General features: G+C 39.5%; 12 non-coding genes across 12 annotated transcripts; all 12 read right to left on the reverse strand.

The window, feature by feature from the left end:
* Positions 1 to 330: 330 nt before the first annotated feature.
* trnas-cga (transfer RNA serine (anticodon CGA)) lies at positions 331 to 412 on the reverse strand. The gene has a single exon. It is a non-coding gene; the product is annotated as a tRNA-Ser (tRNA).
* Positions 413 to 745: 333 nt separating this feature from the next.
* On the reverse strand, positions 746 to 827 carry trnas-uga (transfer RNA serine (anticodon UGA)). Its single transcript has one exon. It is a non-coding gene; the product is annotated as a tRNA-Ser (tRNA).
* A 650-nt stretch (positions 828 to 1,477) lies between these two features.
* Positions 1,478 to 1,559, reverse strand: trnal-caa (transfer RNA leucine (anticodon CAA)). Its single transcript has one exon. It is a non-coding gene; the product is annotated as a tRNA-Leu (tRNA).
* Positions 1,560 to 1,879: 320 nt separating this feature from the next.
* On the reverse strand, positions 1,880 to 1,961 carry trnas-uga (transfer RNA serine (anticodon UGA)). Its single transcript has one exon. It is a non-coding gene; the product is annotated as a tRNA-Ser (tRNA).
* A 1,052-nt stretch (positions 1,962 to 3,013) lies between these two features.
* Positions 3,014 to 3,095, reverse strand: trnas-uga (transfer RNA serine (anticodon UGA)). The gene has a single exon. It is a non-coding gene; the product is annotated as a tRNA-Ser (tRNA).
* Positions 3,096 to 3,745: 650 nt separating this feature from the next.
* Positions 3,746 to 3,827, reverse strand: trnas-cga (transfer RNA serine (anticodon CGA)). The gene has a single exon. It is a non-coding gene; the product is annotated as a tRNA-Ser (tRNA).
* Positions 3,828 to 4,147: 320 nt separating this feature from the next.
* Positions 4,148 to 4,229, reverse strand: trnas-uga (transfer RNA serine (anticodon UGA)). The gene has a single exon. It is a non-coding gene; the product is annotated as a tRNA-Ser (tRNA).
* Positions 4,230 to 4,879: 650 nt separating this feature from the next.
* Positions 4,880 to 4,961, reverse strand: trnas-cga (transfer RNA serine (anticodon CGA)). Its single transcript has one exon. It is a non-coding gene; the product is annotated as a tRNA-Ser (tRNA).
* Positions 4,962 to 5,281: 320 nt separating this feature from the next.
* trnas-uga (transfer RNA serine (anticodon UGA)) lies at positions 5,282 to 5,363 on the reverse strand. The gene has a single exon. It is a non-coding gene; the product is annotated as a tRNA-Ser (tRNA).
* Positions 5,364 to 6,013: 650 nt separating this feature from the next.
* On the reverse strand, positions 6,014 to 6,095 carry trnas-cga (transfer RNA serine (anticodon CGA)). The gene has a single exon. It is a non-coding gene; the product is annotated as a tRNA-Ser (tRNA).
* A 333-nt stretch (positions 6,096 to 6,428) lies between these two features.
* On the reverse strand, positions 6,429 to 6,510 carry trnas-uga (transfer RNA serine (anticodon UGA)). Its single transcript has one exon. It is a non-coding gene; the product is annotated as a tRNA-Ser (tRNA).
* Positions 6,511 to 7,160: 650 nt separating this feature from the next.
* trnal-caa (transfer RNA leucine (anticodon CAA)) lies at positions 7,161 to 7,242 on the reverse strand. Its single transcript has one exon. It is a non-coding gene; the product is annotated as a tRNA-Leu (tRNA).
* Positions 7,243 to 7,500: the final 258 nt, after the last annotated feature.

Genomic DNA, 7,500 nt, shown 5'->3' on the forward strand with positions numbered 1-7,500 from the left:
AGGGCTTGTCGATTGGTTGATCTAGTCAAAAATCTCAGCAGACAGGTATATGTGAAGTATTTGAGCTTTCGCTATTCCCACTGAGCTTTCGAGTCTAATGCCTTAAACACTGCTTCATAACAGATTCATATTTTTGGTGTAAACCCGGATTTTATTGGCAAAAGTTTCCCAATTACATGCAGTGAACAAAGACGGTCCTCCATACCCAGTATAACAAGTGTTTTAACAATCATCATAGCGGAGGTTCAAAAGTAAAGGAATGAATCCACAACTTTAAATTTCTCCTTTGAGATAATCAAATGAGGACGGAATGGTTCCATTGAAACGAATCGCTGTGAGCAGGATTCGAACCTGCGCAGGGAAACCCCATTGGATTTCGAGTCCAACGCCTTAACCTCTCGGCCATCACAGCGGCAATTTATGAATACCGATGGGAAATTTGAAAAAACGTCCCAGATGACAAGCGTTGAAAATATAGAAGTTCTTGAACACAGAATAAAACATCAGTTCAAACATCTTCATAGAGGTATATCAAATTGAAACCACAAATTAATTATCATCCTTTATTTCCTTGACCTATATAAATGACAATTTTTTGATTGATTTTGAGTTAATAGCTGTGAGCAAGTTTAGAACATTTTAGGCGATAACAGCATCGGATTTTGACTACATCTTCTTACCCACCTAGTTTGGGCAGATGTCATGTCAAGAAACTCAAAACTCAACACGGAATATTAACATACAACGCTGTGAGCAGGATTTGAACCTACGCGGGTAATACCCATTGGATTTCAAGTCCAACGCCTTAACCACTCGGCCATCACAGCTCATATGACAAGTACCCAAATGGCAATTTATTCAAAAAGAGTCCCAAGGGACCTAGGATGGATGAAAGTGGCCCTTGTTACACATTGAAACATCTGTTTCCAGTTTCAAACTTCATTTTTGTTTGTCAAATTTACAAGACAAATTTTCCATAACCGGAATAGTTTCTAATAAGATGCCCCTGGTAGAATTTGCGCCGGCCCGGATCGAAACCGTTGGATTTTGGATGTAAATTCATTACCCCTCTCTCATCATAAGACCTTTATGAATGAAACAAAGGGAACATCTGTCGGTCAAGTTGGAATGGCCTTTAAGAATCGCTAGGGCTTGTCGATTGGTTGATCTAGTCAAAAATCTCAGCAGACAGGTATATGTGAAGTATTTGAGCTTTCCCTATTCCCACTGAGCTTTCGAGTCTAATGCCTTAAACACTGCTTCATAACAGATTCATATTTTTGGTGTAAACCCGGATTTTATTGGCAAAAGTTTCCCAATTACATGCAGTGAACAAAGACGGTCCTCCATACCCAGTATAACAAGTGTTTTAACAATCATCATAGCGGAGGTTCAAAAGTAAAGGAATGAATCCACAACTTTAAATTACTCCTTTGAGATAATCAAATGAGGACGGAATGGTTCCATTGAAATGTGTCGCTATGAGCAGGATTTGAACCTGCGCGGGGAAACCCCATTGGATTTTGAGTCCATCACCTTAACCTCTCGGCCATCACAGCGGCAATTTATGAATACCGATGGGAAATTTGAAAAAACGTCCCAGATGACGAGCGTTGAAAATATAGAAGTTCTTGAACACAGAATAAAACATCAGTTCAAACATCTTCATAGAGGTTTATCAAATTGAAACCACAAATTAATTATCATCCATTCTTTCCTTGACCTAATTAAATGAAATTTAGAGTTGACAGCTGAGTGCAAGACATGACTATTTTCAGCGATAACAGCATTGGATTTCGACTTCATCTTCTTACCCACCTAGTTTGGGCAGATGTCATGTCAAGACACTCAAAACTCCACACACAATATTAACATACAACGCTGTGAGCAGGATTTGAACCTACGCGGGTAACACCCATTGGATTTCAAGTCCAACGCCTTAACCACTCGGCCATCACAGCACAATTGACATGTACCCAAATGGCAATTTATTCAAAAAGAGTCCCAGGGGACCTAGGATAGATTAAAGTGGCCCTTGTTACACATTGAAACATCTGTTTCCAGTTTCAAACTTCATTTTTGTTTGTCAAATTTACAAGACAAATTTTCCATAACCGGATTAGTTTCTAATAAGATGCCCCAGGTAGAATTTGCGCCGGCCCGGATCGAAACCGTTGAATTTTGGATGTAAATTCACTACCCCTCTCTCATCATAAGACCTTGATGAATGAAACAAAGGGAACATCTGTTGGTCAAGTTGGAATGGCCTTTAAGAATCGCTAGGGCTTGTCGATTGGTTGATCTAGTCAAAAATCTCAGCAGACAGGTATATGTGAAGTATTTGAGCTTTCCCTATTCCCACTGAGCTTTCGAGTCTAATGCCTTAAACACTGCTTCATAACAGATTCATATTTTTGGTGTAAACCCGGATTTTATTGGCAAAAGTTTCCCAATTACATGCAGTGAACAAAGACGGTCCTCCATACCCAGTATAACAAGTGTTTTAACAATCATCATAGCGGAGGTTCAAAAGTAAAGGAATGAATCCACAACTTTAAATTACTCCTTTGAGATAATCAAATGAGGACGGAATAGTTCCATTGAAATGTTTCGCTATGAGCAGGATTTGAACCTGCGCGGGAAAACCCCATTGGATTTCGAGTCCAACGCCTTAAACTCTCGGCCATCACAGCGGCAATTTTTGAATACCGATGGGAAATTTGAAAAAACGTCCCAGATGACAAGCGTTGAAAATATAGAAGTTCTTGAACACAGAATAAAACATCAGTTCAAACATCTTCATAGAGGTATATCAAATTGAAACCACAAATTAATTATCATCCGTTCTTTCCTTGACCTAATTAAATGAATTTTAGAGTTGACAGCTGAGTGCAAGACATGACCATTTTCAGCGATAACAGCATTGGATTTCGACTTCATCTTCTTACCCACCTAGTTTGGGCAGATGTCATGTCAAGACACTCAAAACTCCACACACAATATTAACATACAACGCTGTGAGCAGGATTTGAACCTACGCGGGTAACACCCATTGGATTTCAAGTCCAACGCCTTAACCACTCGGCCATCACAGCTCAATTGACATGTACCCAAATGGCAATTTATTCAAAAAGAGTCCCAGGGGACCTAGGATAGATTAAAGTGGCCCTTGTTACACATTGAAACATCTGTTTCCAGTTTCAAACTTCATTTTTGTTTGTCAAATTGACAAGACAAATTTTCCATAACCGGATTAGTTTCTAATAAGATGCCCCAGGTAGAATTTGCGCCGGCCCGGATCGAAACCGTTGGATTTTGGATGTAAATTCACTACCCCTCTCTCATCATAAGACCTTAATGAATGAAACAAAGGGAACATCTGTTGGTCAAGTTGGAATGGCCTTTAAGAATCGCTAGGGCTTGTCGATTGGTTGATCTAGTCAAAAATCTCAGCAGACAGGTATATGTGAAGTATTTGAGCTTTCGCTATTCCCACTGAGCTTTCGAGTCTAATGCCTTAAACACTGCTTCATAACAGATTCATATTTTTGGTGTAAACCCGGATTTTATTGGCAAAAGTTTCCCAATTACATGCAGTGAACAAAGACGGTGCTCCATACCCAGCATAGCAAGTGTTTTAACAATCTTCATCGCGGAGGTTCACAAGTAAAGGAATGAATCCACAACTTTAAATTTCTCCTTTGAGATAATCAAATGAGGACTGCATGGTTCCATTGAATAGATTCGCTGTGAGCAGGATTCGAACCTGCGCGGGGAAACCCCATTGGATTTCGAGTCCAACGCCTTAACCTCTCGGCCATCACAGCGGCAATTTATGAATACCGATGGGAAATTTGAAAAAACGTCCCAGATGACAAGCGTTGAAAATATAGAAGTTCTTGAACACAGAATAAAACATCAGTTCAAACATCTTCATAGAGGTATATCAAATTGAAACCACAAATTAATTATCATCCGTTCTTTCCTTGACCTAATTAAATGAAATTTAGAGTTGACAGCTGAGTGAAAGACATGACCATTTTCAGCGATAACAGCATTGGATTTCGACTTCATCTTCTTACCCACCTAGTTTGGGCAGATGTCATGTCAAGAAACTCAAAACTCAATACGGAATATTAACATACAACGCTGTGAGCAGGATTTGAACCTACGCGGGTAATACTCATTGGATTTCAAGTCCAACGCCTTAACCACTCGGCCATCACAGCTCTATTGAGATGTACCCAAATGGCAATTTATTCAAAAAGAGTCCCAGGGGACCTAGGATAGATTAAAGTGGCCCTTGTTACACATTGAAACATCTGTTTCCAGTTTCAAACTTCATTTTTGTTTGTCAAATTGACAAGACAAATTTTCCATAACCGGATTAGTTTCTAATAAGATGCCCCAGGTAGAATTTGCGCCGGCCCGGATCGAAACCGTTGGATTTTGGATGTAAATTCACTACCCCTCTCTCATCATAAGACCTTAATGAATGAAACAAAGGGAACATCTGTTGGTCAAGTTGGAATGGCCTTTAAGAATCGCTAGGGCTTGTCGATTGGTTGATCTAGTCAAAAATCTCAGCAGACAGGTATATGTGAAGTATTTGAGCTTTCGCTATTCCCACTGAGCTTTCGAGTCTAATGCCTTAAACACTGCTTCATAACAGATTCATATTTTTGGTGTAAACCCGGATTTTATTGGCAAAAGTTTCCCAATTACATGCAGTGAACAAAGACGGTCCTCCATACCCAGTATAGCAAGTGTTTTAACAATCTTCATCGCGGAGGTTCACAAGTAAAGGAATGAATCCACAACTTTAAATTTCTCCTTTGAGATAATCAAATGAGGACTGCATGGTTCCATTGAATAGATTCGCTGTGAGCAGGATTCGAACCTGCGCGGGGAAACCCCATTGGATTTCGAGTCCAACGCCTTAACCTCTCGGCCATCACAGCGGCAATTTATGAATACCGATGGGAAATTTGAAAAAACGTCCCAGATGACAAGCGTTGAAAATATAGAAGTTCTTGAACACAGAATAAAACATCAGTTCAAACATCTTCATAGAGGTATATCAAATTGAAACCACAAATTAATTATCATCCGTTCTTTCCTTGACCTAATTAAATGAAATTTAGAGTTGACAGCTGAGTGAAAGACATGACCATTTTCAGCGATAACAGCATTGGATTTTGACTTCATCTTCTTACCCACCTAGTTTGGGCAGATGTCATGTCAAGAAACTCAAAACTCAATACGGAATATTAACATACAACGCTGTGAGCAGGATTTGAACCTACGCGGGTAATACCCATTGGATTTCAAGTCCAACGCCTTAACCACTCGGCCATCACAGCTCTATTGAGATGTACCCAAATGGCAATTTATTCAAAAAGAGTCCCAGGGGACCTAGGATAGATTAAAGTGGCCCTTGTTACACATTGAAACATCTGTTTCCAGTTTCAAACTTCATTTTTGTTTGTCAAATTTGCAAGACAAATTTTCCATAACCGGATTAGTTTCTAATAAGATGCCCCAGGTAGAATTTGCGCCGGCCCGGATCGAAACCGTTGGATTTTGGATGTCAATTCACTACCCCTCTCTCATCATAAGACCTTAATGAATGAAACAAAGGGAACATCTGTTGGTCAAGTTGGAATGGCCTTTAAGAATCGCTAGGGCTTGTCGATTGGTTGATCTAGTCAAAAATCTCAGCAGACAGGTATATGTGAAGTATTTGAGCTTTCGCTATTCCCACTGAGCTTTCGAGTCTAATGCCTTAAACACTGCTTCATAACAGATTCATATTTTTGGTGTAAACCCGGATTTTATTGGCAAAAGTTTCCCAATTACATGCAGTGAACAAAGACGGTCCTCCATACCCAGTATAACAAGTGTTTTAACAATCATCATAGCGGAGGTTCAAAAGTAAAGGAATGAATCCACAACTTTAAATTTCTCCTTTGAGATAATCAAATGAGGACGGAATGGTTCCATTGAAACGAATCGCTGTGAGCAGGATTCGAACCTGCGCAGGGAAACCCCATTGGATTTCGAGTCCAACGCCTTAACCTCTCGGCCATCACAGCGGCAATTTATGAATACCGATGGGAAATTTGAAAAAACGTCCCAGATGACAAGCGTTGAAAATATAGAAGTTCTTGAACACAGAATAAAACATCAGTTCAAACATCTTCATAGAGGTATATCAAATTGAAACCACAAATTAATTATCATCCTTTATTTCCTTGACCTATATAAATGACAATTTTTTGATTGATTTTGAGTTAATAGCTGTGAGCAAGTTTAGAACATTTTAGGCGATAACAGCATCGGATTTTGACTACATCTTCTTACCCACCTAGTTTGGGCAGATGTCATGTCAAGAAACTCAAAACTCAACACGGAATATTAACATACAACGCTGTGAGCAGGATTTGAACCTACGCGGGTAATACCCATTGGATTTCAAGTCCAACGCCTTAACCACTCGGCCATCACAGCTCATATGACAAGTACCCAAATGGCAATTTATTCAAAAAGAGTCCCAAGGGACCTAGGATGGATGAAAGTGGCCCTTGTTACACATTGAAACATCTGTTTCCAGTTTCAAACTTCATTTTTGTTTGTCAAATTTACAAGACAAATTTTCCATAACCGGAATAGTTTCTAATAAGATGCCCCTGGTAGAATTTGCGCCGGCCCGGATCGAAACCGTTGGATTTTGGATGTAAATTCATTACCCCTCTCTCATCATAAGACCTTTATGAATGAAACAAAGGGAACATCTGTCGGTCAAGTTGGAATGGCCTTTAAGAATCGCTAGGGCTTGTCGATTGGTTGATCTAGTCAAAAATCTCAGCAGACAGGTATATGTGAAGTATTTGAGCTTTCCCTATTCCCACTGAGCTTTCGAGTCTAATGCCTTAAACACTGCTTCATAACAGATTCATATTTTTGGTGTAAACCCGGATTTTATTGGCAAAAGTTTCCCAATTACATGCAGTGAACAAAGACGGTCCTCCATACCCAGTATAACAAGTGTTTTAACAATCATCATAGCGGAGGTTCAAAAGTAAAGGAATGAATCCACAACTTTAAATTACTCCTTTGAGATAATCAAATGAGGACGGAATGGTTCCATTGAAATGTGTCGCTATGAGCAGGATTTGAACCTGCGCGGGGAAACCCCATTGGATTTTGAGTCCATCACCTTAACCTCTCGGCCATCACAGCGGCAATTTATGAATACCGATGGGAAATTTGAAAAAACGTCCCAGATGACGAGCGTTGAAAATATAGAAGTTCTTGAACACAGAATAAAACATCAGTTCAAACATCTTCATAGAGGTTTATCAAATTGAAACCACAAATTAATTATCATCCATTCTTTCCTTGACCTAATTAAATGAAATTTAGAGTTGACAGCTGAGTGCAAGACATGACTATTTTCAGCGATAACAGCATTGGATTTCGACTTCATCTTCTTACCCA

Source organism: Gadus macrocephalus, chromosome 1 (genome assembly GCF_031168955.1).
Source record: "Gadus macrocephalus chromosome 1, ASM3116895v1".
Classification (NCBI taxonomy): domain Eukaryota; kingdom Metazoa; phylum Chordata; class Actinopteri; order Gadiformes; family Gadidae; genus Gadus; species Gadus macrocephalus.